This window comes from Camelus bactrianus, chromosome 11 (assembly GCF_048773025.1).
Source record: "Camelus bactrianus isolate YW-2024 breed Bactrian camel chromosome 11, ASM4877302v1, whole genome shotgun sequence".
NCBI lineage: Eukaryota > Metazoa > Chordata > Mammalia > Artiodactyla > Camelidae > Camelus > Camelus bactrianus.
Window position 1 is genome coordinate 84,402,732 of NC_133549.1, and position 27,505 is coordinate 84,430,236.

A 27,505-nucleotide genomic window follows, 5' to 3' on the forward strand; every position below is an offset into this window, starting at 1 on the left:
GCCACTGGGACCAATCCCGCCCTCCACGCATGCGGAAACAGAGGCCTGTGGTTTGGACATGTATGCTAGCCGTTTTTTATTGTCTGTTTTCTGACACTTTGACATCTGGGTCCCACTGACCCTGGAGGGGCTGCCCCTCCCAGGGCTAGTCAGTTCCTAGAGACAGTGGAAGATGCCAGTGAGCACACCCAGGGCGGGGACAGACAAGTAGGGGCAGCCCCTCCACCCAGAGATGCTGATTCCTCCCACCTGCTAGTCCTGCCTCCCTGTTGCTTGCCAGGGAAACCACAGGAGAGGCTCTTGCCCACTTTTTCCCCTCCCCTGCCTCCTGACCCGCGAGGGCCCTGCTGATGCTCCTCCAAGGGCAGTGCCCCATCTGCACGGATGCTTCTCAGCCCAGCCAGGGCCCAGTGGTCCAAGTGAGCCCACTTTGTGCGAGGCCAGGCTGCCACTGACTTCAAGACTTCAGAAAGACATCTCAGATGCGAAGGGACCCATCACAGGAATGTCCATATGTTTTTCCTTCTAAGCCATGACTCAGGAGTAAAAGCAAAATAACATTGTGTTCAGATCCAAGAGACTCAGAGAGTTTGCCGCTGTCAGGCTGTCACTGAGAGTGAGGACGGTTGGATTGAAGGAAGAAATGAACGAATCCCAGAAGGAACGAGTGGAGAGTGAGACACGAGGTGGGGAAATGGGTGAGTGCAGGTCTGTCTGACAGTCATGACTGTGTAAATCAAGCATCGGGGGTTAGTAAGAACGATTATCATGAGTAATGAGAAGGCAAAAACCTCTGTGGTTCGGTGTTGTGTCCTGGCCATCACCGGCCACCCTACCAGGGCTCAGGAAGCCTGAGCTGAGGTAGAAAGGGCAGAAAAATACCTATATACTAGTCACTCATATCCATCTGTGTAAGAAGAATTGTGCACCATGAACAAGTGGGAAAGATTCCTGGAATGCAGGGTGGCTTCACCCTAGAAAAATGCATGAGTATGTACTCCATTCCATTAACAGCGTGAGGAGAAAAAACAGGATCATCCCAATGAATGCCGAGAAGGAAATGGATGAATTCACCACCATCTTCTGAATTTCATGGAAACATGAGAAATTTAAAGGGTCATATACACACAATGTTTTTTTTTCAATAACTCTAGCCCAACTGGATAATAACAATTTTTAGAAGTATCACAGCATTATATACTACGTTATAGCACAATATCACTTCAAACTGTTCCTCATGCTGTGCGTCAGGTCTTTTAGAGCCTCATCAGAGAAATGGCTCCATTTAGTAGGGATGCTCATTGCAAGAAAAACATGCTTCCTTTATGCCATCGAATTTAACATAGATTGTTCAAGGAAACCCCCCCATTATGACAGTCATGCAGAGCGGTATTTCTCCACGTGGTGACTGATTCCTAAATTCAGTCCCATAGTGAAACTACAGGTCTGTAGGATCTAATATTCTGACTTTGGATCCCTGAGGGAGTCAGAGGTGTCCCCTGAGTCCTAGAGTGGAGAGCCACACAGCAGGAGAGTCAAGGGGGCCAACATGAGAACGGAAGTGAGAGCAGATGGTGAGATGTGATGTGGGAGAGCCCTGGGATCATGTGGGTCCTGGCTGAGGGGCTCTGTGGGAAGGCCTTCAGGAGTAAACGGCCTGGCAGGTGAGGAAGGTGCCTATGTATGATGACCTCCTGTCAGGAAAGCTCCAGGAGTGGCCCCATTTCAAATATATTCCCGAACCTGTCCTATCTTCCCTCCCAACTGTATTCACTCAGCAATACGTGTACATCTTCTTGGCCAAGTGCTGGGCTGGAGATCTGTAATATGCTCAAAACCAGGCATAGACTCTGCTCCCAGGTGGCTGAGCGTTCGTTATACTACAATCCAGGGAAAGCCGTTGTAGGTAGAGGAGCAGGTAATTGAAATCAAAACCTGTCCCTCTCCCACAGTTCTTATCATCACTGTTCTTTCTTCTGACACTTTAGGATACACAGGATTGTAGCAAAGCGCCCCAGGCGAAAGCAGACTCAGTGCTCTGGGGATAGAAGTCGATGCGGACCCACCTTGGCTGTGCTGAGCAGGAGAACTTCCCCGGTGAGTGACTCTCACCGAGACCTACTGCCCTGCTTCAATTGTCTCCTAGGGATTCAGGGACAACCCCACTGTCCTGTGAGCAGACCTCTTTCTACCCAAATCTACATCACACACACACAAGGCAACATGAATTAAAATATCTCTACTACATTGCACTGATTGTCAAAGTCTTTTATTTAAATAGATATTTACAAACGCAGACGGTTGGAGGGAGAGAGGAAGGGACAGAGGTGGACACAGATGGGTGCTGGACACAGACTAACACATGTCTGTGTATCCCAAGGGACAACTTCCACTCAGTGGCCAACTTCTTTTTGTGAATTACAGTGTATTGAGATTAGACCTGAAATGAGATTGAAGGAAAAAACCAAAGCTCTATAGCTTAAAGAAATCCTCACTTTCTAAAACATGTTCTGAGGAGGGCTAAATTGGGAAGGACCACGTTGGAATGGAACAGTGTTTCTCAGAAGCAGTGACACCCCTCCCTCTGGTGGCCATATGGGAATGGCACGTGAGCTGCTGGCTCCATGGATGTCGGACAAACAGGCAACATTCACACAAACACAACATCAGTCTCACTGCTGGAAAAAAACAAATCCTCTAAGATCAAAATTCGGGGTTGCCTTCTATGTCCTTGTCTTGATCATGACATGACCGGCCACTTACCAAGGGTGGGGTCTCAGGGAGTGTTGATGGAGGCCCTGAGCTGGGCCCTGGGTCCACAGCAGACAAGGGAGAGGAGGCCGCTGCCTCACAGGACCTGCAGGGAGAGATTGGGAACATGCTGGGTTCACTTGTCCACATCCCCACCCGGTGTGCCTGGTACAGAGAAGTGAGTGTATCCAAACAAAGACATGTAGGGCACTTTGATGTTTCTATTAACAATAAAACACAAACACAACAGGCCGCAAGGAATATGTTATCACCTCTAAGAGTAATCCGGAATTGTAAATCACAGACACCTCAAGAACAGTGGGCGTCCCGGGCCTGAAGGCGACGGGAGGCAGCAGAGCCTGACTGATACTTACAGCGCGTCCCTCTGCTCTGGCTCTGGTGCTGTTGCAGGCAGGAGAGCTGGAGCTGGCTCTCCATCCAGAGGGGCTTCCCCAGCGGGTTCTGGAGCTGGTGCTGTAGCTCCAAGAAGGGAAACTCTCATCAATAGGACTGCTTTCCCACGTGTCTCCCAAAGCCAGGGGAGCCCTCACTGCTACTCAGTCAACTCTCACTCCCTGACTCCACCCCCAGGGAGTCTTCCCAGACTCTGCTCTGTGGGGTCCAGTGCCTTCCCCTCCCCACCCACCAGATCCCCCACCCTGCATCCTGCTCACCATCACTGTCTGCCTCTGGGAGCTCCAGTTGCTCCAGCTGTGCCAGGAGGAGGTGGGCCTGCTGCTCCAGGTCGGAGCCAGGCATGCTGAGCTCTACGTAAGCGACAATGGTCTTAAGGCATGGGAATTCTGGAGGCTGGTGGAAATCGTCTGGGTACTGGAACAGCCAGGTGCCCAGGATGGAGGACATGGCCCTGGGGGTAGTCAGGGGGACACCAGGGTCAGAGGCTTGGCCTTTCCTACCATGCTGGGCTCCCAGGGTAGCCCTGCGGGGTCCTGGGCCTTTTTGCCTTTGGCTCCTGCCCATCCAGAGGCCGGCTCTGCTCCATGTCCCATCTCAGCTGGCAGTGTGGGCAGAGGCGGGCTTGGACACAGAGGAGGGGCTGCTACCAGCCTTCTGAAGGGACAGCCCTGGCTCAATGGCGTGACCACCTGTCCACCGCTTCAGGGACAACTGTCACACTGCTATGTCCCTCTCCCTGCCCCTCCCCACTGGATGGCACATCTGTGAGGACAGGCAGGCTGTGCGTTCTGGGCACTGCCCTCTAAGGGACACGGGAGCTGCTCTATCAGTGCCTGAGCCAGGAGGGAACAGACAGGCTGTGTCGGCCATCCAGGCTGCCCACGGGCCTCCTAACTCCACAGACTTTAGCTCCTGCACCTGCTGGCTGCAGAATCCTCCAGGGACCCTGCCTGGGTCTCCTTCTGCCCCTGCCACTCAGCATCATCAGGATGGGCTCAGCTGTCCCCTGAGGCTCACTGGGTCCCCTGAGCACCAGCTGAGTCCCCACCATTGAGGCTCCACTAGATGGTGGGCAGGATGCTCTCCACCCCTTGCGTTCTGTGTCTCCCATAGGGCGTGTGGGCAGGGGTGGGATGTGTAGGGGATGGTTGTGGGTTTTCTTCAGGGTTGACTCTGTCTTCTGACCTCCCAGCTGCCCCTCACAGCACCACAGTCCCATCCACAGCTCTCTGGGTCTCGTCTCCTCTTTGCCAGGGGAAGCCCTAGGACTTTTGCTCTCAAACCAGACTCACTGGATATGTGGGATCCTGGATTCCACCCACCTTGGACCAACCAGAGAGCCCAGAGCTTCACACACTATTTGGGGAAGGAGTCCTTCCCGCTTCAATCCAAAAGACTCACTGTTTCAGCTGGTGCAGGGGTCCCCCGTCCTCCTCAGTAAAAGGGAGGATGCATCCGTATCTAGAGGAGAGCAGGAAGGCATCACATGGACTGTCCCGAGCACACGAGCTGGATGTGCTGTCTAGTGTGACAGTGTGACACCCGAGAGAATGGAAGCCCTGGAGGGCAGGGCTGATGTCTGCTCGATGCATTAAATGATGGTTGTTCCTAGAAAAGCCCCTGTCCCTGGGGGCCCTTCCTATACATTGGGGGAATGAGTGAGTGAGCCCACCCGGCCCCACAGCGCACGTCTGAGTGGGCCTGGGACCCCACTTGTCCCTCCCAGGGATCCCTGCTCTCACTCTCCCAGGACAGGGACAGCTAATGGCGTCACAGATCCCCTTTGAAATGGGAAAACAGTTCCACCCAAGGCCAAAGTCCCAGTGACACAGGAGGCAGACGCTAGCTCTTGGGCAGGAGGACAATGACAAATTCGCACAACCACAGCCCCGCCAGCTGCTCTTGCCGTGAGCCAGGTCCCCAGAGAGCACCTTCCGTGAAGGTCTCCCTCTGATCCTACCCTCCTAGGGCCTGATCCTCTCTTGACCCCAGTGTGCAGGGGGGAAACTGAGGCTTAGGGAGGTAGAGGAACAATGCCTCATGGCACTGCTGGTAGGTGGCCAGGTCCCCAATGTCCCATGAAGACAGAGTGCTCACCTCCGGAACAGATGGTCCAGCACCTGCTGGGCGGTGGCAAAAGTTCGATAATTGCCCAGAAATGTGTTCACATAGGAGGGGTGGCCACCCAGGACGGCAGGCACCAGCTTTGCCACCAGCTTCTCCAGCCTGTGTCGCTGGAGGCTCCAAGCCCCGTAGGCTTCATCCCTGCTCCCTGATGGTCCAGCTCCCCCCTGGGGTGGAAAGAGGAGAGATGTGAATCAGAGGCAGCACCGGGGACCCCCAGGCACTTGGGGCTGGAGATTAGACCGAATCCTCAAGCCTCAAGCTCTTGTGACTGAGGTGGAACAGGGGAGCCCTGAGCAGATCCAAGGTTCTCGGCATCACCAGTACAAGGGGCGAAGGGCGATGATGAAATGCATCAGTGCCTCAGATCCCTGCGTCAGCACCGCAGTGCCGGCCCCTCCCTGCATGCACCACTTCATCCCCGTGACTGCTGTCACACATCCCATTCTAGGGATGAGAACACAGCGGCTGAGCCTGGGGTGGGTGGGCTCAGGATCTTCAGTTTAATGTGGACACGTGGGGATGCAGAAGAAACAGGACAGCGTGTAGAAAAATGCAGAAACACCCTTGACTGTACATATACTGAAGTTCTGTCCAAGTCTCTTTCTGAGATTCGGACTCATACGTGGGCACTAACTTTGCATCTGGCTAAGGCAGGGCCTGGGATGTGACGGCAGATGGGGGAGATGGGGCATCAGATCCCTTTGCCAGCAGCTCTCTTAAGAGGCAGCCCAGGGGAGAAGCGGGGCAGCAGTGGGGCCCGGGGCTTCCTGGGTGTGGAGTCTCCTCGCTCGCACTCACCCTCAGCGCGTCCTGGGCTCTGCTGCTGTCGTGGGGCACCTGCGCCTCCTGCAGGGAGGTGGCGCGGGGTTCTCCATGGACCAGGTCCTGTCCCGTCCCGTGTGTTGAGTCCTGTAAATACAGTGCCCACAGGCCAGGCAGCAGCCTCAGAACCCTGTCTGGTTGTCCGACCCATAAGAAATCTCCAGTGCTGACACACATCCACCACTGTCTGCACAGACCTCCTTCAGGGGCAGAAAAGCTGACAAAGTGGGAGCCTTGTATTCCCATTGACACAGAGAAGATGCCCCTCAGGAGTCCTCTTTCCCCCTTCTCAGCCCTGTCCTTGGGTGCGGCCATGACAGGACCACCAGGTTACCAAGTGTTCAACAAGCCATTCCTGCCCAGAGGGGACACCTCCTCTCAAGTCCCCCTTCAGCGACATGGAGATGAGGGAAAGCGGGCCTGCCCAGGGAGGGCCCCCAATGGAGGCCGGTCCCACACTGGCCTTCTCCAGGCCACCCTGCGTTACCTTAGGTGACCTGCGCAAAATAGGCCACAGGCGTCTGGGTGGAGGGTTCCACAGACGCCTACAGCCACCGAAGAACCTCGCAGTCCAGGGTTTCCTGGCGGAGAAGCCCCGGGAGACCGGGAAACAAGAGGAGAACATCCTGTGTCTTCAACTGTCTCCAGCCAAGTGCGCTGGCTCTGGAGCCGTCACTAGAATGTGGGTGCCTGGTAACCAGGTTCCATTTCGGTTGGGGTCTGTGAAGGATGTGATGTCACTTCCTGGGGTCCACTTCCTGGAAGCCCCTCCTCAGACAACACCTCCACACACTGCCCTATGGGCCGCTTGCCTGCTCACGCCCTTCTCCACGCGAACCCGCATCTTGCACAGTTATAGCAGCCCCGCCGTCTCTAGAGCTGCCGGGGAGGGTCTGCATGCAGCTTTGAGGAGACGCCCTGGCTTCCAGACTCCACCCCTCATACTTACCTGTTCTCCATCCTGGGGAAGTCCTGGTGTGTGTCCAGGCCCGTGTGTCTCCCCAGCTGCACAGTGGGAATGATTCTAGCAAGTACTTCTAGGGACGTCCTGAGGTGCAAGTGGAATAAGGCCTAAAAAATTGGAGAGTGATGTCACCTGGAGGTGTTGCCTGCGACCCAAGTTATCTTCCTCTGACTTCCTCCTCCATGGCTGTTCCTCTTAGGATGTGACGCGATAATTCTTATTCAATGTCATTGTACACGGGTGTCTATGTGTGTGTCTTTGTTGGTATGTGTGTGTGTGTGTGTGTGTGTTTGTGTGCCTAAACCAGTGCTCACACTCTGTGTCGCCAGTAGGAAACTGTCCCCGCACAGGAGAAATGGGCAATAGCATCCTGAGGTCTGAGGGTTTCAGTTCTCTAAAGCAAATGGAATGAGAAATTCTGAGGCCCTTGCTGGAAGTTTAGAGCTCGTGAGTCAAGGCCATGCAGGTAGCAGGGCTGGAACTGGGATTATAGACAGCCTGTGTCCACTGTGCACACTCAGTAGCACAGTCCTGGGAGCAGGAAAACTGTCCACTTCTCTGATTACACAGTCTGGCACGCTGAACTTCTCCAGCTGGATATGCAGAGACCCAGGGACAGATGGGCAGATGGAGGCTGACATCACTAGAGTGACGTGACCATCTCGTTGGCTGCTTCCTTGCCTTCATGGAGCTTCCGTCCACGTAGGAGGAAGGCCAGCGGGTAAACTGAATGACAAGGAAGGATGTAATCAGGAAGTAATAACTGCTCTGATGGAATACACTGGGGACGTGAGAGAGAGCAAGGCCACGGGCAGCATGGCACGGAGCAAATGACAGTAGGGACCTCATGACCTGGGGGCCCGAGATCCTCAACTCGGCATCAGAGATAGCAAGGTGAGGCCGAGAGAGGGTGCCCACCCACAGGGAGCTGGCCTCTACCTCTAGCTCCGTGTGGCGCTCTGGCCTAGCTGCTTACCAGGGTCACTGCCTCCTGTTCGTGGGCACAGATGCGGCTGGACTCCATTTCCCGGCCTCCCTGGCAGTCGGGCGCGCTCAGCTGTTGAGGTCTAACGGTGGCATGTGAACTTCAGCACAGCCCATAAAGATCTCCCACACGTTCCCCTTCACGTCCTCCTTCACGTCCTTGAGACCTGAGAAGCCATATGTCGAAGATGATCGATTCAGCGGATAAAAAGAACCTGGATCCCCGAACTCTGGCTAGGAGAAGAGCTACCCACCAAGGAAGATAAACCCATCTTGGACGTTACGCAAGGGAAGAAAAGCCCGGGATTGTATTAAGCCACTGAGATATTGGGGGTTACACGTTCAGGCAGCTCACACGCCACTGAATCGCTGAAGCCACTGTGTCATTGCCACGGCTGCTCATTTGGCCCTTTCTCAGCCTTATCGTATTACCACTTACCTTTTTACTTTCAGGTCACTTTTCCTTCCTATAGGTCCCACTCCCTCAACTGGGATGGCAACAGGGCAGTCAGAGGTTTGCCCTTGTAAGGTGAGTGCTTTCTCTGTTCTCTGCTCCTTAAAGCGGATTCTGCCTTCACTGCTGTAGCATGTCAATGGATGCTCTTAGGGCCCTTGAAGCCATTTGTACTTTTAGGTGGAGGAATGCTTATTGCTCTGTCTTTCAGTTTGCTTAGACGACATGCTTTCTACACTACCACGAATACAGTCCTTATCTCAGTCCTTCCCCAAATTGTGATCATGTCTGAACTAGCGGGGCCCGGGTGAGTATGACAGAACCGCTCATACGCTGCTGTAGCTGCTCATTTCCATGTCCGACTGTACGCTTTTTCAGGACAGGGAGTATTTCCTGGGCACCAGGCACAGTATCAGGCACATAGGAGGCGTTCAACGAATGCTCGCTGAAGGAACGAATAGGGTCACTCCACGTCGTCAAACACACCAGGATGCTATGGAAATAACCCGCAGCTTTTTCTCCCCCCTGCACTTTTTGGTATTTTATTTAAAAAGGTTGATTTATATAGACAGGTATTTGGGCAATTAATGAATCTTTCTTTATAATTTTGTCAATTTCCCATGTAGAGCACAATTTTTCAGGGATACATGAACATACCCATGTTCATTGGAACAATGTCTTTGGCTGTGAGCTACCACAAGATCTTGTATGTATTTCCCTGTGCTATACAGTATAATCTTGTTCATCTATTCTGCATCTGCCTGTCAGTGTGTGCACATTTCGAACTCCCGGTCTGTCCCGTCCCACGCCCCTCCCGCTTGGCAACCACAAGTTTGTTTTCTATTTGTATGAGTCTGTTTCTGTTTTGTATTTATGTTCTTTTCTGTTCCTTTTTTTCCCTTCAAAATCATCTTTAAAGCAACAGCCTAGGGAAGCCTGCTTCCAAGATGTCGAAGGCGTGGCCCGGGCTTCCCGCACAGAGCTTGGGGCAGGGGGCAGGGGCGGTATGGGCTGTGCGGGGAGGGCCAGAACAGGAGGGGAGAAATCTGCGGAGCAGGGGCAGGGGAAGGGCTGGGCCAGGAGCGGAGAGCCCGGTTGGGGCGGTCTCGGCTGTGCGGGGTGAGCTGGGGCGGGGGGCGGCGTCTGCTGCGCGGGGAGAGCCTGGGCAGTGGGCAGCCTCAGCCGGGCGGGGAGATCTGGGGCGGGGAGGACCGAGGCGGGGAGAGCCTGGGCGGGGGTCGTTCTCGGCCTCGCCGGAAAGCCGGGGCTTGTGGGGCGGGGCGATCTCGGCTGTGGCGAGACAGCCTGGGAGGGGGGCGCCCTTGGCCGCTCGGGGAGATCTGGTGCGGGGGTCGTTCTCGGCCGCGCCGGGAAAGCCGGGGCATGGGGCGGGGGGCGATCTCGGCTGTGGCTGGACAGTCTGGTCCGGAGGCGGCCTCTGCCGTGCGGGAGAGCCGTGGCGCGGGGAGAGCCGGGGCGGGGTTCGGTCTCCGCTGCGCAGATCGTGGCGGCTGGGGCCTGCGGGCGGGCTGCTGTGGACAGCGCTGAGCCGCCTGCCGAGACTGTTGAGAGGCGCGCGACTCCCGGAGGCTTGGCCTGAGGTGGCTGCTGGGGGCTCGGTGCCTGCCTGGAGGCCGCAGGGAGAAGGCGGGCCTGGGGCTGGGGCTGGGGCTGGCGGCCCTCCAGCTCCGACAAGGGACCTGTGCCCGCGCACTACCAGCTAGTCTTCACCTGCGATGTCTGTGGGACTGGGTACTCCAAGCATATCTCCAAGCTTGCCTATCACCAGGGTGTGGTCATTGTGACCTGTCCTGGCTGCCAGACCCACCACACCACCCCGGACAACCTGGGTTGGTTCTCGGACCTGGATGGGAAGAGGAATATTGAAGAAATCCTGGCAGTCAGAAGGGAGAAGGTATGCCAAGTGGCTGGCAAGGGGGTCCAGGAGCTTGTTTTAGAGGCTGCGGGGTCCCCCAAATCCACCAGTGCTGTGGCAGGGGCTGAGGACCAGGATCCCACCCACCCTGGCAAGAAGGAGACCAGCTGACTCACCTTCTGCCTTCAAGAACTATACTCTGGCCCTGGGCTGCTCTGGACGTGCCAATTTTTTTTTTTTTTTTTTTTTTTTTTTTTTTTTTTTATCAGTAGCTATCGTTTGCAGATGTGGGGCCTGGGGCTCTCCTGCTCTCCCTGGTTCTGGAGTCAGAAGGACTCCCGAGAACCCTCTGTGGGCTGCAGCTGGGGCCTTCTGCAGCTACAGGCCATGTCCCAGTGGGAAGGGGCTGGACTTGGAGTCTGCGCCCCTCCTGGCTGTGGCTGTGTGGCCTTGGGCAGGTCACTTTGCCCCTGTGGGCCTCTGTCTTCCTGTCTCCAGATGAAAATACTCAGAGCGCCACCTTGTCAGGAGGACAGGCAGAAAGACAAGACTCAGAACAGACATGGGGTGGCTCAGTCCTGCCCCAAATGTCAAGGTCCCCGTCTTGCTGGTTCTCAGGGATTCCAGGAAAGGATGGCCAGTTAGCCAGTGTACTTCCCGGGTGCAGGATCAGCACCCCCACACCCATCTGCAGATCTTGTCCCTCTGGCCAGACACAAGGAGGCCCCACAGATCCTTCTGTGGCACCTGCTGTCCCCTGGACAGCACTGGTGAACAAGTGCCAACTTCAGCCCTGACTTTTGGCCACTGGCCAAGCGGTCAGGAAAGCAGGCCACTCACTATCACCACTGACAGGCCAGGCAGCCGTGGTGACAAGGGGAGTGGGTGTGAGGGGTGCTTTCTGATGGGCGGTGGGCCGCGTGCCCCGCATTTGTCTCCCAGCCTTGTCTGACTGTCTTCTCAGGATGTTCCTGTGTTTATGAGAGCGTGTTTATTTCCAGAAGCCTTCTGGGCAGTGTGAGCTTCAGCATTAATCACCCAGCCACCATCTCACAGGATCCCAGCAGGATGCGCGCTCCCAGTTGCCGACCCCCTCGCCCCCGGGCCTCAGCATGGTTCTCGAGGCACTGGCAGTCTGTGCTCTGACTCGGTTACCCCCGTCCTTCCCCTTGGCGAACAAGCCTGGATTATTCCAGCCCAGAGCCCCCTGTTCCATTTGTGAAGTCCAACCTGGAGGCTGAGCCAGCAGCCCCACCACTGCCTGTTCTCCTGTGCCACAGAAGCCCCAGGCGACCCACAGGCCTTGAAATGCCTGATCTGCAGGGCTGGGTAGAGGCATGGCTGCTTTGCTGACCCTAGACGGTTAGGACCTGAATTCGGGGAGGTCCTGGCGGCTGGCTGGACTCTGAGAGTGCAGGGCTGGACCTTGGAGGGCCACTGGGACCAATCCCGCCCTCCACGCATGCGGAAACAGAGGCCTGTGGTTTGGACATGTATGCTAGCCGTTTTTTATTGTCTGTTTTCTGACACTTTGACATCTGGGTCCCACTGACCCTGGAGGGGCTGCCCCTCCCAGGGCTAGTCAGTTCCTAGAGACAGTGGAAGATGCCAGTGAGCACACCCAGGGCGGGGACAGACAAGTAGGGGCAGCCCCTCCACCCAGAGATGCTGATTCCTCCCACCTGCTAGTCCTGCCTCCCTGTTGCTTGCCAGGGAAACCACAGGAGAGGCTCTTGCCCACTTTTTCCCCTCCCCTGCCTCCTGACCCGCGAGGGCCCTGCTGATGCTCCTCCAAGGGCAGTGCCCCATCTGCACGGATGCTTCTCAGCCCAGCCAGGGCCCAGTGGTCCAAGTGAGCCCACTTTGTGCGAGGCCAGGCTGCCACTGACTTCAAGACTTCAGAAAGACATCTCAGATGCGAAGGGACCCATCACAGGAATGTCCATATGTTTTTCCTTCTAAGCCATGACTCAGGAGTAAAAGCAAAATAACATTGTGTTCAGATCCAAGAGACTCAGAGAGTTTGCCGCTGTCAGGCTGTCACTGAGAGTGAGGACGGTTGGATTGAAGGAAGAAATGAACGAATCCCAGAAGGAACGAGTGGAGAGTGAGACACGAGGTGGGGAAATGGGTGAGTGCAGGTCTGTCTGACAGTCATGACTGTGTAAATCAAGCATCGGGGGTTAGTAAGAACGATTATCATGAGTAATGAGAAGGCAAAAACCTCTGTGGTTCGGTGTTGTGTCCTGGCCATCACCGGCCACCCTACCAGGGCTCAGGAAGCCTGAGCTGAGGTAGAAAGGGCAGAAAAATACCTATATACTAGTCACTCATATCCATCTGTGTAAGAAGAATTGTGCACCATGAACAAGTGGGAAAGATTCCTGGAATGCAGGGTGGCTTCACCCTAGAAAAATGCATGAGTATGTACTCCATTCCATTAACAGTGTGAGGAGAAAAAACAGGATCATCCCAATGAATGCCGAGAAGGAAATGGATGAATTCACCACCATCTTCTGAATTTCATGGAAACATGAGAAATTTAAAGGGTCATATACACACAATGTTTTTTTTTCAATAACTCTAGCCCAACTGGATAATAACAATTTTTAGAAGTATCACAGCATTATATACTGCGTTATAGCACAATATCACTTCAAACTGTTCCTCATGCTGTGCGTCAGGTCTTTTAGAGCCTCATCAGAGAAATGGCTCCATTTAGTAGGGATGCTCATTGCAAGAAAAACATGCTTCCTTTATGCCATCGAATTTAACATAGATTGTTCAAGGAAACCCCCCCATTATGACAGTCATGCAGAGCGGTATTTCTCCACGTGGTGACTGATTCCTAAATTCAGTCCCATAGTGAAACTACAGGTCTGTAGGATCTAATATTCTGACTTTGGATCCCTGAGGGAGTCAGAGGTGTCCCCTGAGTCCTAGAGTGGAGAGCCACACAGCAGGAGAGTCAAGGGGGCCAACATGAGAACGGAAGTGAGAGCAGATGGTGAGATGTGATGTGGGAGAGCCCTGGGATCATGTGGGTCCTGGCTGAGGGGCTCTGTGGGAAGGCCTTCAGGAGTAAACGGCCTGGCAGGTGAGGAAGGTGCCTATGTATGATGACCTCCTGTCAGGAAAGCTCCAGGAGTGGCCCCATTTCAAATATATTCCCGAACCTGTCCTATCTTCCCTCCCAACTGTATTCACTCAGCAATACGTGTACATCTTCTTGGCCAAGTGCTGGGCTGGAGATCTGTAATATGCTCAAAACCAGGCATAGACTCTGCTCCCAGGTGGCTGAGCGTTCGTTATACTACAATCCAGGGAAAGCCGTTGTAGGTAGAGGAGCAGGTAATTGAAATCAAAACCTGTCCCTCTCCCACAGTTCTTATCATCACTGTTCTTTCTTCTGACACTTTAGGATACACAGGATTGTAGCAAAGCGCCCCAGGCGAAAGCAGACTCAGTGCTCTGGGGATAGAAGTCGATGCGGACCCACCTTGGCTGTGCTGAGCAGGAGAACTTCCCCGGTGAGTGACTCTCACCGAGACCTACTGCCCTGCTTCAATTGTCTCCTAGGGATTCAGGGACAACCCCACTGTCCTGTGAGCAGACCTCTTTCTACCCAAATCTACATCACACACACACAAGGCAACATGAATTAAAATATCTCTACTACATTGCACTGATTGTCAAAGTCTTTTATTTAAATAGATATTTACAAACGCAGACGGTTGGAGGGAGAGAGGAAGGGACAGAGGTGGACACAGATGGGTGCTGGACACAGACTAACACATGTCTGTGTATCCCAAGGGACAACTTCCACTCAGTGGCCAACTTCTTTTTGTGAATTACAGTGTATTGAGATTAGACCTGAAATGAGATTGAAGGAAAAAACCAAAGCTCTATAGCTTAAAGAAATCCTCACTTTCTAAAACATGTTCTGAGGAGGGCTAAATTGGGAAGGACCACGTTGGAATGGAACAGTGTTTCTCAGAAGCAGTGACACCCCTCCCTCTGGTGGCCATATGGGAATGGCACGTGAGCTGCTGGCTCCATGGATGTCGGACAAACAGGCAACATTCACACAAACACAACATCAGTCTCACTGCTGGAAAAAAACAAATCCTCTAAGATCAAAATTCGGGGTTGCCTTCTATGTCCTTGTCTTGATCATGACATGACCGGCCACTTACCAAGGGCGGGGTCTCAGGGAGTGTTGATGGAGGCCCTGAGCTGGGCCCTGGGTCCACAGCAGACAAGGGAGAGGAGGCCGCTGCCTCACAGGACCTGCAGGGAGAGATTGGGAACATGCTGGGTTCACTTGTCCACATCCCCACCCGGTGTGCCTGGTACAGAGAAGTGAGTGTATCCAAACAAAGACATGTAGGGCACTTTGATGTTTCTATTAACAATAAAACACAAACACAACAGGCCGCAAGGAATATGTTATCACCTCTAAGAGTAATCCGGAATTGTAAATCACAGACACCTCAAGAACAGTGGGCGTCCCGGGCCTGAAGGCGACGGGAGGCAGCAGAGCCTGACTGATACTTACAGCGCGTCCCTCTGCTCTGGCTCTGGTGCTGTTGCAGGCAGGAGAGCTGGAGCTGGCTCTCCATCCAGAGGGGCTTCCCCAGCGGGTTCTGGAGCTGGTGCTGTAGCTCCAAGAAGGGAAACTCTCATCAATAGGACTGCTTTCCCACGTGTCTCCCAAAGCCAGGGGAGCCCTCACTGCTACTCAGTCAACTCTCACTCCCTGACTCCACCCCCAGGGAGTCTTCCCAGACTCTGCTCTGTGGGGTCCAGTGCCTTCCCCTCCCCACCCACCAGATCCCCCACCCTGCATCCTGCTCACCATCACTGTCTGCCTCTGGGAGCTCCAGTTGCTCCAGCTGTGCCAGGAGGAGGTGGGCCTGCTGCTCCAGGTCGGAGCCAGGCATGCTGAGCTCTACGTAAGCGACAATGGTCTTAAGGCATGGGAATTCTGGAGGCTGGTGGAAATCGTCTGGGTACTGGAACAGCCAGGTGCCCAGGATGGAGGACATGGCCCTGGGGGTAGTCAGGGGGACACCAGGGTCAGAGGCTTGGCCTTTCCTACCATGCTGGGCTCCCAGGGTAGCCCTGCGGGGTCCTGGGCCTTTTTGCCTTTGGCTCCTGCCCATCCAGAGGCCGGCTCTGCTCCATGTCCCATCTCAGCTGGCAGTGTGGGCAGAGGCGGGCTTGGACACAGAGGAGGGGCTGCTACCAGCCTTCTGAAGGGACAGCCCTGGCTCAATGGCGTGACCACCTGTCCACCGCTTCAGGGACAACTGTCACACTGCTATGTCCCTCTCCCTGCCCCTCCCCACTGGATGGCACATCTGTGAGGACAGGCAGGCTGTGCGTTCTGGGCACTGCCCTCTAAGGGACACGGGAGCTGCTCTATCAGTGCCTGAGCCAGGAGGGAACAGACAGGCTGTGTCGGCCATCCAGGCTGCCCACGGGCCTCCTAACTCCACAGACTTTAGCTCCTGCACCTGCTGGCTGCAGAATCCTCCAGGGACCCTGCCTGGGTCTCCTTCTGCCCCTGCCACTCAGCATCATCAGGATGGGCTCAGCTGTCCCCTGAGGCTCACTGGGTCCCCTGAGCACCAGCTGAGTCCCCACCATTGAGGCTCCACTAGATGGTGGGCAGGATGCTCTCCACCCCTTGCGTTCTGTGTCTCCCATAGGGCGTGTGGGCAGGGGTGGGATGTGTAGGGGATGGTTGTGGGTTTTCTTCAGGGTTGACTCTGTCTTCTGACCTCCCAGCTGCCCCTCACAGCACCACAGTCCCATCCACAGCTCTCTGGGTCTCGTCTCCTCTTTGCCAGGGGAAGCCCTAGGACTTTTGCTCTCAAACCAGACTCACTGGATATGTGGGATCCTGGATTCCACCCACCTTGGACCAACCAGAGAGCCCAGAGCTTCACACACTATTTGGGGAAGGAGTCCTTCCCGCTTCAATCCAAAAGACTCACTGTTTCAGCTGGTGCAGGGGTCCCCCGTCCTCCTCAGTAAAAGGGAGGATGCATCCGTATCTAGAGGAGAGCAGGAAGGCATCACATGGACTGTCCCGAGCACACGAGCTGGATGTGCTGTCTAGTGTGACAGTGTGACACCCGAGAGAATGGAAGCCCTGGAGGGCAGGGCTGATGTCTGCTCGATGCATTAAATGATGGTTGTTCCTAGAAAAGCCCCTGTCCCTGGGGGCCCTTCCTATACATTGGGGGAATGAGTGAGTGAGCCCACCCGGCCCCACAGCGCACGTCTGAGTGGGCCTGGGACCCCACTTGTCCCTCCCAGGGATCCCTGCTCTCACTCTCCCAGGACAGGGACAGCTAATGGCGTCACAGATCCCCTTTGAAATGGGAAAACAGTTCCACCCAAGGCCAAAGTCCCAGTGACACAGGAGGCAGACGCTAGCTCTTGGGCAGGAGGACAATGACAAATTCGCACAACCACAGCCCCGCCAGCTGCTCTTGCCGTGAGCCAGGTCCCCAGAGAGCACCTTCCGTGAAGGTCTCCCTCTGATCCTACCCTCCTAGGGCCTGATCCTCTCTTGACCCCAGTGTGCAGGGGGGAAACTGAGGCTTAGGGAGGTAGAGGAACAATGCCTCATGGCACTGCTGGTAGGTGGCCAGGTCCCCAATGTCCCATGAAGACAGAGTGCTCACCTCCGGAACAGATGGTCCAGCACCTGCTGGGCGGTGGCAAAAGTTCGATAATTGCCCAGAAATGTGTTCACATAGGAGGGGTGGCCACCCAGGACGGCAGGCACCAGCTTTGCCACCAGCTTCTCCAGCCTGTGTCGCTGGAGGCTCCAAGCCCCGTAGGCTTCATCCCTGCTCCCTGATGGTCCAGCTCCCCCCTGGGGTGGAAAGAGGAGAGATGTGAATCAGAGGCAGCACCGGGGACCCCCAGGCACTTGGGGCTGGAGATTAGACCGAATCCTCAAGCCTCAAGCTCTTGTGACTGAGGTGGAACAGGGGAGCCCTGAGCAGATCCAAGGTTCTCGGCATCACCAGTACAAGGGGCGAAGGGCGATGATGAAATGCATCAGTGCCTCAGATCCCTGCGTCAGCACCGCAGTGCCGGCCCCTCCCTGCATGCACCACTTCATCCCCGTGACTGCTGTCACACATCCCATTCTAGGGATGAGAACACAGCGGCTGAGCCTGGGGTGGGTGGGCTCAGGATCTTCAGTTTAATGTGGACACGTGGGGATGCAGAAGAAACAGGACAGCGTGTAGAAAAATGCAGAAACACCCTTGACTGTACATATACTGAAGTTCTGTCCAAGTCTCTTTCTGAGATTCGGACTCATACGTGGGCACTAACTTTGCGTCTGGCTAAGGCAGGGCCTGGGATGTGACGGCAGATGGGGGAGATGGGGCATCAGATCCCTTTGCCAGCAGCTCTCTTAAGAGGCAGCCCAGGGGAGAAGCGGGGCAGCAGTGGGGCCCGGGGCTTCCTGGGTGTGGAGTCTCCTCGCTCGCACTCACCCTCAGCGCGTCCTGGGCTCTGCTGCTGTCGTGGGGCACCTGCGCCTCCTGCAGGGAGGTGGCGCGGGGTTCTCCATGGACCAGGTCCTGTCCCGTCCCGTGTGTTGAGTCCTGTAAATACAGTGCCCAGAGGCCAGGCAGCAGCCTCAGAACCCTGTCTGGTTGTCCGACCCATAAGAAATCTCCAGTGCTGACACACATCCACCACTGTCTGCACAGACCTCCTTCAGGGGCAGAAAAGCTGACAAAGTGGGAGCCTTGTATTCCCATTGACACAGAGAAGATGCCCCTCAGGAGTCCTCTTTCCCCCTTCTCAGCCCTGTCCTTGGGTGCGGCCATGACAGGACCACCAGGTTACCAAGTGTTCAACAAGCCATTCCTGCCCAGAGGGGACACCTCCTCTCAAGTCCCCCTTCAGCGACATGGAGATGAGGGAAAGCGGGCCTGCCCAGGGAGGGCCCCCAATGGAGGCCGGTCCCACACTGGCCTTCTCCAGGCCACCCTGCGTTACCTTAGGTGACCTGCGCAAAATAGGCCACAGGCGTCTGGGTGGAGGGTTCCACAGACGCCTACAGCCACCGAAGAACCTCGCAGTCCAGGGTTTCCTGGCGGAGAAGCCCCGGGAGACCGGGAAACAAGAGGAGAACATCCTGTGTCTTCAACTGTCTCCAGCCAAGTGCGCTGGCTCTGGAGCCGTCACTAGAATGTGGGTGCCTGGTAACCAGGTTCCATTTCGGTTGGGGTCTGTGAAGGATGTGATGTCACTTCCTGGGGTCCACTTCCTGGAAGCCCCTCCTCAGACAACACCTCCACACACTGCCCTATGGGCCGCTTGCCTGCTCACGCCCTTCTCCACGCGAACCCGCATCTTGCACAGTTATAGCAGCCCCGCCGTCTCTAGAGCTGCCGGGGAGGGTCTGCATGCAGCTTTGAGGAGACGCCCTGGCTTCCAGACTCCACCCCTCATACTTACCTGTTCTCCATCCTGGGGAAGTCCTGGTGTGTGTCCAGGCCCGTGTGTCTCCCCAGCTGCACAGTGGGAATGATTCTAGCAAGTACTTCTAGGGACGTCCTGAGGTGCAAGTGGAATAAGGCCTAAAAAATTGGAGAGTGATGTCACCTGGAGGTGTTGCCTGCGACCCAAGTTATCTTCCTCTGACTTCCTCCTCCATTTCTGTTCCTCTTCTGATCCTACCTTATAATCCTTATGTAATGTACAGTGGTGCATTTCTGTCTGTGTTTGTCTTTGTGTGTGTGTGTGTGTGTGTGTGTGTGTGTGTGTGTGTGTTTCTAAGCCAGTATTCATCCTTTGTGTGACCAGCAGAACACTGCTCCTGAATGGGAGGGATTTGCAAGAGCACCCTGAAGTCTCAGGGTTTCTAATTTCCAAAGCAAACTAAATGAGTGGTCTTAGGCCCTGGCTTGGATTTCAGAGCTCACAACTGAAGGCCATGCAGGTAGCAGGGCTGAACCTGGGTGCAAAGCAGTCTGGTTCCACTGTGCACACTTATTGCCATGGTGCTGTGGGCAGGGAAACTGTCCACTTCTCTGGTCAAACTGTCTGCCATCTTAACTTCGGTTGGACATGCAGTGACCTGGGGACACACGGGCTTATGGTGGCTGTCATCACCAGACAGACTTGAAAATCTCATTTGCTAGTTCCATTTTGTTCCTGTCTTTAAATACCTCTCCCCAAGACTGAGGCTGGCTGTCAGGTTTTATCCAGGCCCAGTCCTGGTAGAACCAGAGGTGAGGTCACCAGGAACAAGAGGCTCTTTACTCAGCTGGAGTAGCTCAGCTTGCTTGTAACCCCCTGAGGAGCAGTTTCTCCCAGTGACTTCATTATAAAGTGGTCTCAAATTTGCAGTTTGTTTAGATGCCTTGTGTCATTTATATCATGTAGTATGTATTCTTGTCTGTCTGACTGACTTCCATTAGTATGACTGTCTCTAGGTTTCCTAGACATACACCCAAATGTTCACAGCAGCACTATGTATGACAGCCAAGACAGAGAAGGAACCTAAATGTTCACTGACAGATGAGTGAATAAGGAAGACATCATATATGCACACAATGAAATACTACTGAGCCATAAAAAAGAATGAAGTAATGTCATTTCCAGGAACATGGTTGGACATGGTGTTTATCATATTCAGTGAAGTAAGTCAGGCAGAGAAAGACAAATACTTCACTGGTATGTGGAATCTAAAAAAATGATACACATTGACTTATTTATAAAACAGAAACAGTCTCACACACATAGAAAACAAACTATGGTTACCAGGATGAAAGTGTTGGTGAGGAGGGTTAAAGTAGGAGTGTGGGATTAGCAGGTTCACATGACTATACAGAAAACAGATAAACAACAAGGACCACTTTATAGTACAGGAAACTATATCCAGTAACTATTAATAACCTATAATGACAAGAATATGAAGAACAATATATATACATGTATAACTGAATCACTGTGCTATACAGCAGGAACTAACACAACACTGTAAACCTGATACACTTCAATAAGCCATGGGGATGGAGAGGGTGCAGGGATCCCAGAGGACACACAGCTGCCCAGCCCTGATGGTGGTGGGGGCTGAAGAATGATGATGGGAGGCCTCCAGGCAGAAGTTCTCCTGAAGGGAATGAATGGGGAATCCTATGATGGGTTTGATGGCTTAGCTCATCAGGACCATGGTACCAAGTGACACGGAGAATGGACCAGAACAGGTGAGGAGGGAAGCTGGTGCCTCCTTGGGAGGCTGTCACAGGAACAGACAGGAGGGAGGGAGTGTGAATGAGTCTGGGCCCAGGCCCTGAGGTGGGGGAGAAGGGGAAGAATCAGAGGGGGAAGATTGAGGAGAGGTGACACTAAGGATCTGGTGATCAGTTAGCCCAGAAGTGGAGGGAGACAAAAGGGAGACAATCCCCAGATTTCTGGCAGAGGAAACTGGGTGGATGGTGCTGCCATTCCCCACACACAACACACAGAAAGAGCAGGTTGAGGGAAAGATGATGGCTTTCCTTTTGGACGTGATGCTAACTTGTCTGTAGGGCTCTGACTCTGAGTCCAGCTGCCTCGTGTCACTGTTAACTTTTAGAAATGCAATTTCTCAGGCCCTACCCCAGACCTCTTAGATGAGGAACCATCTGGGTGTGTAGGGTGAGCAATCTGGGTGTTAACAAACCCTCCAGCCCTCCCAGGAAGGGTGTGCTGGTCAGTGTTTAACAACTCATTCCTGGGGAGAGGGTAGGAGCCCTGATTTTAGTGTCTGCCAACTCAGTGGTGGGAACCATCCCACCACAGTTTACTTCTAGCCACTCATCTGACTTCAGACCGAGTTGAGAAGAGACACAGCAATTGTCACCCTCAGGCAGCATGGTAGCTCCAGGTGGTTGTGCTGTGAACCTGGGGCCCCAGGACCACTGCTGGAGGCCAACTGCATGGACGTATCTACTAGGAAGGCAGATGTGTGGGCGTAAAGCTCAAGAGGGAGGACCTGGGGTGCAGAAGGTATTTGGGAGACATCAGCAGAGATATTAACTCTGACCAGGTCAACACAGGGACACAAACATGAGTAATGAGCCTTGCTTACTGCCTTGAAAGAGTGTGCAGTCACTCAGACAGAAAGACAAAGAACCAACCATTGCAGAGAGAATGGCAGAAGTGCCGAGGGTGTGAGCCCCTCAACCTGGGAGGTTTCCTGGAGGAGGTGGCAGGACCTGGGTTTTCAAACACAGGAAGGGAATTAGGCAGGTAGAGAAGATGGAGGCCAGTGTCCCAGGCAGAAGGGAAGGCAGAGGGGAGAAAAGAACCATCAATGTCCAGGGGCTGCATGGGGGTGAGCACGGCTGATGGGAAGGGTGTGCACTGTCATGACAGAGGGGGAGGCCAGGGAAGTCAGGACCAGGATGGAACTTGTCTCAAGAGTGCAGAAATTAAACTTTATTTTCAAACCTATGAGCAATGGGTAAAGAATTGAAAGGAGTGGGGGCCTATGATCAAAACTGAAAGGTCATGCAACCTCCTTAATCATCATGCTCTATTTACTATGAAATAGCTTCTGCTCTTCAAACACATCAAGCTATTTTTCACCTCCAGGCCTCTTTGTGCGCACTTCTATCTGCCTGGGAACCTCTTACACTAGCTCACCTCTGGGTTGACTTTGACAAAGTTCCACCCAAGTGTCACCTCCTCCGAAGGGCCCTCTGGGGCCATGACAGGAGTTAGAACAGGCTCCCTCAGTTCTCTCCATCACAGGGCCTCCTCCAGTTCCTTGTGGGAAATGGCATGAATCACAAGCTACAAGGATCTTAGTGGTTTCTGTGACTGAGTTTAAAATGTGTGCATTTCGACTACAATGTCAAAAGGAAAAACCCACTTGATTTCCCACAAATGAAAAAAAATAATTAATTGTGTTTAATGGCATTGAACTTTGCTCTCAAGGCCCTATTATAATGTTCTCCTAGCTCAGGATACTTGGTCCAATTTAGTAGGTATTTTTCAGAACTGTTTAAATGTTCTCTGCCCAGTTTAGAGTTTGACATAAATTTTAACAAAAACCCTCAGTTACTCAAGGTGTCTTCATATTCCTCTTCCCTTGTCTTCCCTTCCAATGGGCCCCTTAGGCACAGGGGAAGCTCACACACCACAATCCTTGGAAGGGGGACTGGAGAGGGAAAGGCCTGATGTGCTACTTCTGGATGCCAGCCTGTAACCTCTGACAGCCTCAGCTGCAGTGAGGAGGGGCAGGGCTTCCAAAATTAAACACAGAATTACCAACTGATCCAGCAATTCCACTTGTACAGCTAAATTTCCAAAAGAATTGTAACCAGGGTCCATGTTCACAGTAGCATTATTCTCAACAGCCTAAAGGGGGCAAACAGCATGTGTCCATCTGCCAATGAATGGTGGAATCATGTGTGGTGAACTCATATAGTGGAATATTATTCAGCCTTGAAAAGGAATTCAGTTCTAAACTTAGGTTTAGCAGCGGGTAATGTGGGTGGGAAGGTATAAGCTGGGTATTTAAATTTGCTCCTCTTGGGGAGTGATGGAAATGTTAGCTTTCTTGAGTGTGGTGATGGTGTCATTGGTGTATACAACTATCAAAATTCATCAAATTGTACATCTGAAGTAAGCGTCATTTACTGTTCAGGAATCTACCACAATAAAGGTGTTAAAAAAAAAAGAAAAAAATTAACATAATGGGAATGCAAAAAGGAAACATAGGGATTAAGTTCTGATACCTCCTACAACATGGGTGAATCTTGAAGAAGTGCACTAAGCAAAGTATGCCAGACTTTGGAAAGGAAAAATATTGCAAGATTCTGTTGCTGATGGATGTAACTGGTGTTCCAGTTTCTTGTTCTGTCCCAGAAAGAATTCAGAGGCAAGACACTGTGGTTAAAAAAGTCAAGTGAGAATTTTTTAAAGGATGGATAGTACACTCCCAGGGGAAGAGCAGGCAGCCTCAGGTGAGGGGCTGTCCCGAGTTTCTTTGGCAAGTTGGTTACATAGGGTGTAAAAATAAATGGTTTGTGTATTATTTAGGGAGGGAAGGATCTGAGGTTATATTCCTTGATTTTTCAATCCCAACTCCACCTCCCCAAATGGAGGAGGGATTTTTGTCCTTATTTAGTCTGGATGGGAAGTGTCATGGTGTTGGCCAGTGGTGAGTTCTTCTAATCTGCAAGTCTAGTTTTATTGAAATGAGGGCATAATGTGCAAAATGTTACATTCGGACACTGGAAATTCCTGCCTTTTCCCACCTTTCTTTGTTGCTTATCACCCCCAAAGTTGTGACCACTTATCAGCCCAGAGGTTCCTGCTTTTCTTTCTCTGCCCAGGGACCCCTGGTGCTTATATGATGTATGGTTTCCTGCATCTGGCCTGTGGCCCTCCTTTCTGTCCAAATCTGCCATTATTTCTGTGTCTTTCTCTGCTCTTATCCAGCTATCTGCCTGCTTTAACATCACTGCAGGACTTCTCACCAGCCTGAGCATTGGCAGGGAAGGAGCAGGTGGCTAGATCCCCCAGGACTCCCAGCCAGGCCTGTGATCACTGTGCTACAGAAGGTGGCACAGTCCTTGCCATGTGCCCAGGGTGGGGATTGGGAGGGGCTTCTGGTACTTTTAACACCCAAGTATTCTCCAGAGCAGTGTTTTTTCCCCACAGCCCTGTCCAGGCCATGAGTTTGGGGCCACACACAGGTTGGGATGGGAGGTGAGGGGCTGACCGCAGGTAGTGTTGCTCAAGATGGGCCGGTAGCCCCGCCATCCACATTCCACAGTGGGACCAGGGCAGGCTTTGTGTGCATCTTAATAAACTGTATGGACAGCAGCCCCTTACCCGTGTCCATAATTGCCCTGACCCACGGGCAAGCCACAACCAGGCAGGCCCTGTGTAGCTAGGGATCCCCCACCCCACTGATATGAGCCTGGTGCCCAGAGCAGAGTTCCTGGATGTAGGCGGGCCTGGGTGATCTGCCCTTGTCCAGCCAGATGGGGAATCTTGTGCCTGCAGATTTTAGCTGGAAAACCTCAATGAGATGAGCTCCAAGCAGTGGCAGAGAAGAGCCTTGAGCCTCCCTGACCCACCCCCACTTCTGTGGCCTCCTCACCCAGCCTCAAGGCCTCCCTCTCCCTCAGGGATGTCCTCACCAATAGGAGTTCAGCTCCATCTTTCCTGTTACCTTTTTGTTCCTGGGAACTTTGCCTATTAAGTGTGACTCTCATAGATTTTGTGAATAAAGTAGGCTGGGCCCAGAATTAGAGAAATGGTTAAACTGCACCAAACCACCTCAAAGAAAGGGGTGGGACTTCCTGAGGACAAGACTGATGGGGAGTGTGAGGGCTGTGGGTCTAGGGGTTCAGGTTGGGGATGGGGTCTGGGAGAAAACAGCATGCTCCCTTCATGTGTCTGTGTCACACTCTGGTAATTCTCACAATATTTCATACTATTTCTTACTTTTTCACTTGTTATGATAATTTGTGATCAGTGATCCCTGATGTTACCATTACAAAAAGATTGCAAGTTGCTGAATGCTCATATGATGGTTAGCATTTTTTAGAAATAGAGTATCTTTTTAATTAAGGCAAGTACTTTTTTTAGACATAAAACCATGGCACACTTTATAAACTATGGTGTAATTATAACTTCTTATATGACTGGAAAACCAAAAAAATTATGACCCATTTTACTGTGATATTTACTTTATTGCAGTGGTCCAAAACGAAGCCCACAGTGACTCTGAGGTGTGCCTGTAACAGTCTTGTTGTTTAGCCCTCTAAGTCCTGTAGACTGACTTTGCCATTTTCAGATTGACGTAGCTGTTGGTGGTCACTGAATCTGCATATACTATTTACATTCAGACTTGCTAATTTCCAACAACAAAACCAGCTGTTGGATGGTGATTAGGGGAGCACTGAATCAACCAATCTGGGAAGAAACCAGACTTCAAAGTCATCAAAAGTCCTTTTTGTCTTTTAACTTCTCAATTTTGTGATGCAGTTTTTAGATTTCTTTCTTTTTCTTTTCTTTTCTTTTTTTTTTAAGTTTTTAGATTTCTGGTACTGTTTTAGGCCTGTTATAAATTTAACAGCAATGTAACACAGTATTTAAAATGCACATATTTGAATTGTACAACTTGATACAGTTTAACAAATATACCCGTGTAACCATCACAATGCAGTGACTTGAAAATAATTATTTTTGTTTTCTTTTACCCAATTTTGTCAGGTGGGAGGGTAAGTCTGGCCCATGCTACCCAATCCAGAAAGGGTACAATTGTCCTGGTATCACTTAATTTTTCTATTTGTTGATTATACACAAAAATATGATTTTTATATAGTCAGTTTGCTAAATTAACTTATTTCTAATATCTCTTCCATAGAATTTTTTGACTTTTTGATGAATACAATGATATCACTTGAAAATGAGTTTTATTTCAATCTTAAATGTTTTTACACCTTTTCTAAAAATCTTTTTGGCCTTACTGATCTGACCAAGCTAGAGCTTTCAGTCCAATGTTGAATAGAAGTGGCAGTAACAAGCCTTCTTGTCTCATTATTAATATCAGGAAGAAACAGTCCAGTATTTATCTTAGTATGATTTTTATTTTGTTTGTTTTGTTTTTAATGAAGTTTCCTTTCATTCCTAGTTTAGTTTTGTTTTTTTTTCTGATCATGAAGGTGTGTGAAGTTTTTTCAAATGTTTTCTGCATCTACTGAGATACTAACAAGGCTTCACTTGTCTTTTTCTACTAATGTGTTAGGCTACATCAATTAACTTAAATGTTTACATATTTACTTTGAAATGACTTCAGACTTTAAGTCACAGGCAGTGTACAGAAAACTCACTTTTCCCCAACTGTGCACTGCATTTCCTCCATGTCCCTCACACACTTGCTTGCACTCCTACCTCTACACTCACTCACACACTTTCCTCTTTCTCTAAAGCATTTGAAAACAACCTGCAGACATGAGACTCTATTTCTGCTAAATATTGGAGTGTGTATTTTCCACAAACAAAAACACTTGCTTACTGAACCAAGTCAGGAAAGAGACACTACCATTGAACCCACACACTCTGAATTAGGCCAATGTTCTATTCTTCCTTTTTGTTTTCTTGTTAAGTATCTTCATCCTCCTTCAATCTGGAAGTCTTTTCCTTGCATGTCCTTGCCAATTTAAACATAGACTTTCCATTCTGTGAAAGATCCTTTCAAGTGAATTCATCTAATGTTTCCTTGTGAGCACACTCTGGCCACGCATCCTTAGCAGGAATACAGCACGAGTGATGCTGGCTCTTCTCAGTGCATCTCATCAGGGGTACAACACACTGATGTGCTCTGCTGCTGGTGAAGTGAACTTTGATCATCTGATTATGTTGTTGTCACCATTTTCACCTTTGTGGTTTAGTATTTTGTGGGGAAATATTTGGAGATTATGCCAACATCCTGTCCATCAAACCTCTACCCACAAACACTAGACTGTGTCATCAACTATGTACTGAATCAACAACCAGTATGATGGCTACAAGATAGTGTTTTTCTATTGCCATTGTTCCTCCTACATTTATTAGCTGGCATTGTATAAAGCTTTCCTTTGTTTATGGATTCAAATATTTATGTCAGTACAAATTAATGGATTCCTATTTCATCTGTTGCATTTTGACGCTGTTCATTTGTTTTCATGTTCAAATTGTCTCAGACTTGGCCATTGGAAGCTGCACAAGATGGTTCTTTTGTCCTTTTAACATGTCTCCATAATTCTTTGACATTTTATTGTCTAATAGCTAAGATGATTCAGGATCATCTTGTATTTCTCCCCATCTCTGACTTTCAATAAGCCATCACTTCAGGGGCCTGGTCTTTTATTGGTGGGAGGATAGTATTTAAAATTAATCACCTGGCACCTGGTGTGCTCAACGCTACTGGGGTGTCATTGTGTTTATGCCCTCTCAGCACACAAATGCAAAAACACAACCACAAGCACTATTCGATTTGTGTACTTAAAATCTGAATTACATTCCAATCCAACACTTCAGGTGGTTTTCTAGCTTTCCCCTTCTGTGTTTACAGATA

At 51.7% G+C, this 27,505-nt stretch overlaps 3 long non-coding RNA genes across 3 annotated transcripts; 1 reads left to right on the forward strand and 2 right to left on the reverse strand.

The window, feature by feature from the left end:
- Window positions 1–2,253: 2,253 nt before the first annotated feature.
- LOC141579205 (uncharacterized) lies at window positions 2,254–6,292 on the reverse strand. Its single transcript, XR_012510377.1, has 2 exons — window positions 5,266–6,292; window positions 2,254–4,629 (listed from the first exon to the last, which is right to left on the reverse strand). It is a non-coding gene; the product is annotated as an uncharacterized LOC141579205 (long non-coding RNA).
- Window positions 6,293–7,061: 769 nt separating this feature from the next.
- On the forward strand, window positions 7,062–14,078 carry LOC141579192 (uncharacterized). The gene is made up of 2 exons (XR_012510364.1): window positions 7,062–10,434; window positions 11,360–14,078. It is a non-coding gene; the product is annotated as an uncharacterized LOC141579192 (long non-coding RNA).
- Window positions 14,079–14,081: 3 nt separating this feature from the next.
- On the reverse strand, window positions 14,082–17,776 carry LOC141579182 (uncharacterized). The gene is made up of 2 exons (XR_012510354.1): window positions 17,094–17,776; window positions 14,082–16,457 (listed from the first exon to the last, which is right to left on the reverse strand). It is a non-coding gene; the product is annotated as an uncharacterized LOC141579182 (long non-coding RNA).
- Between the last annotated feature and the right edge of the window lie 9,729 nt (window positions 17,777–27,505).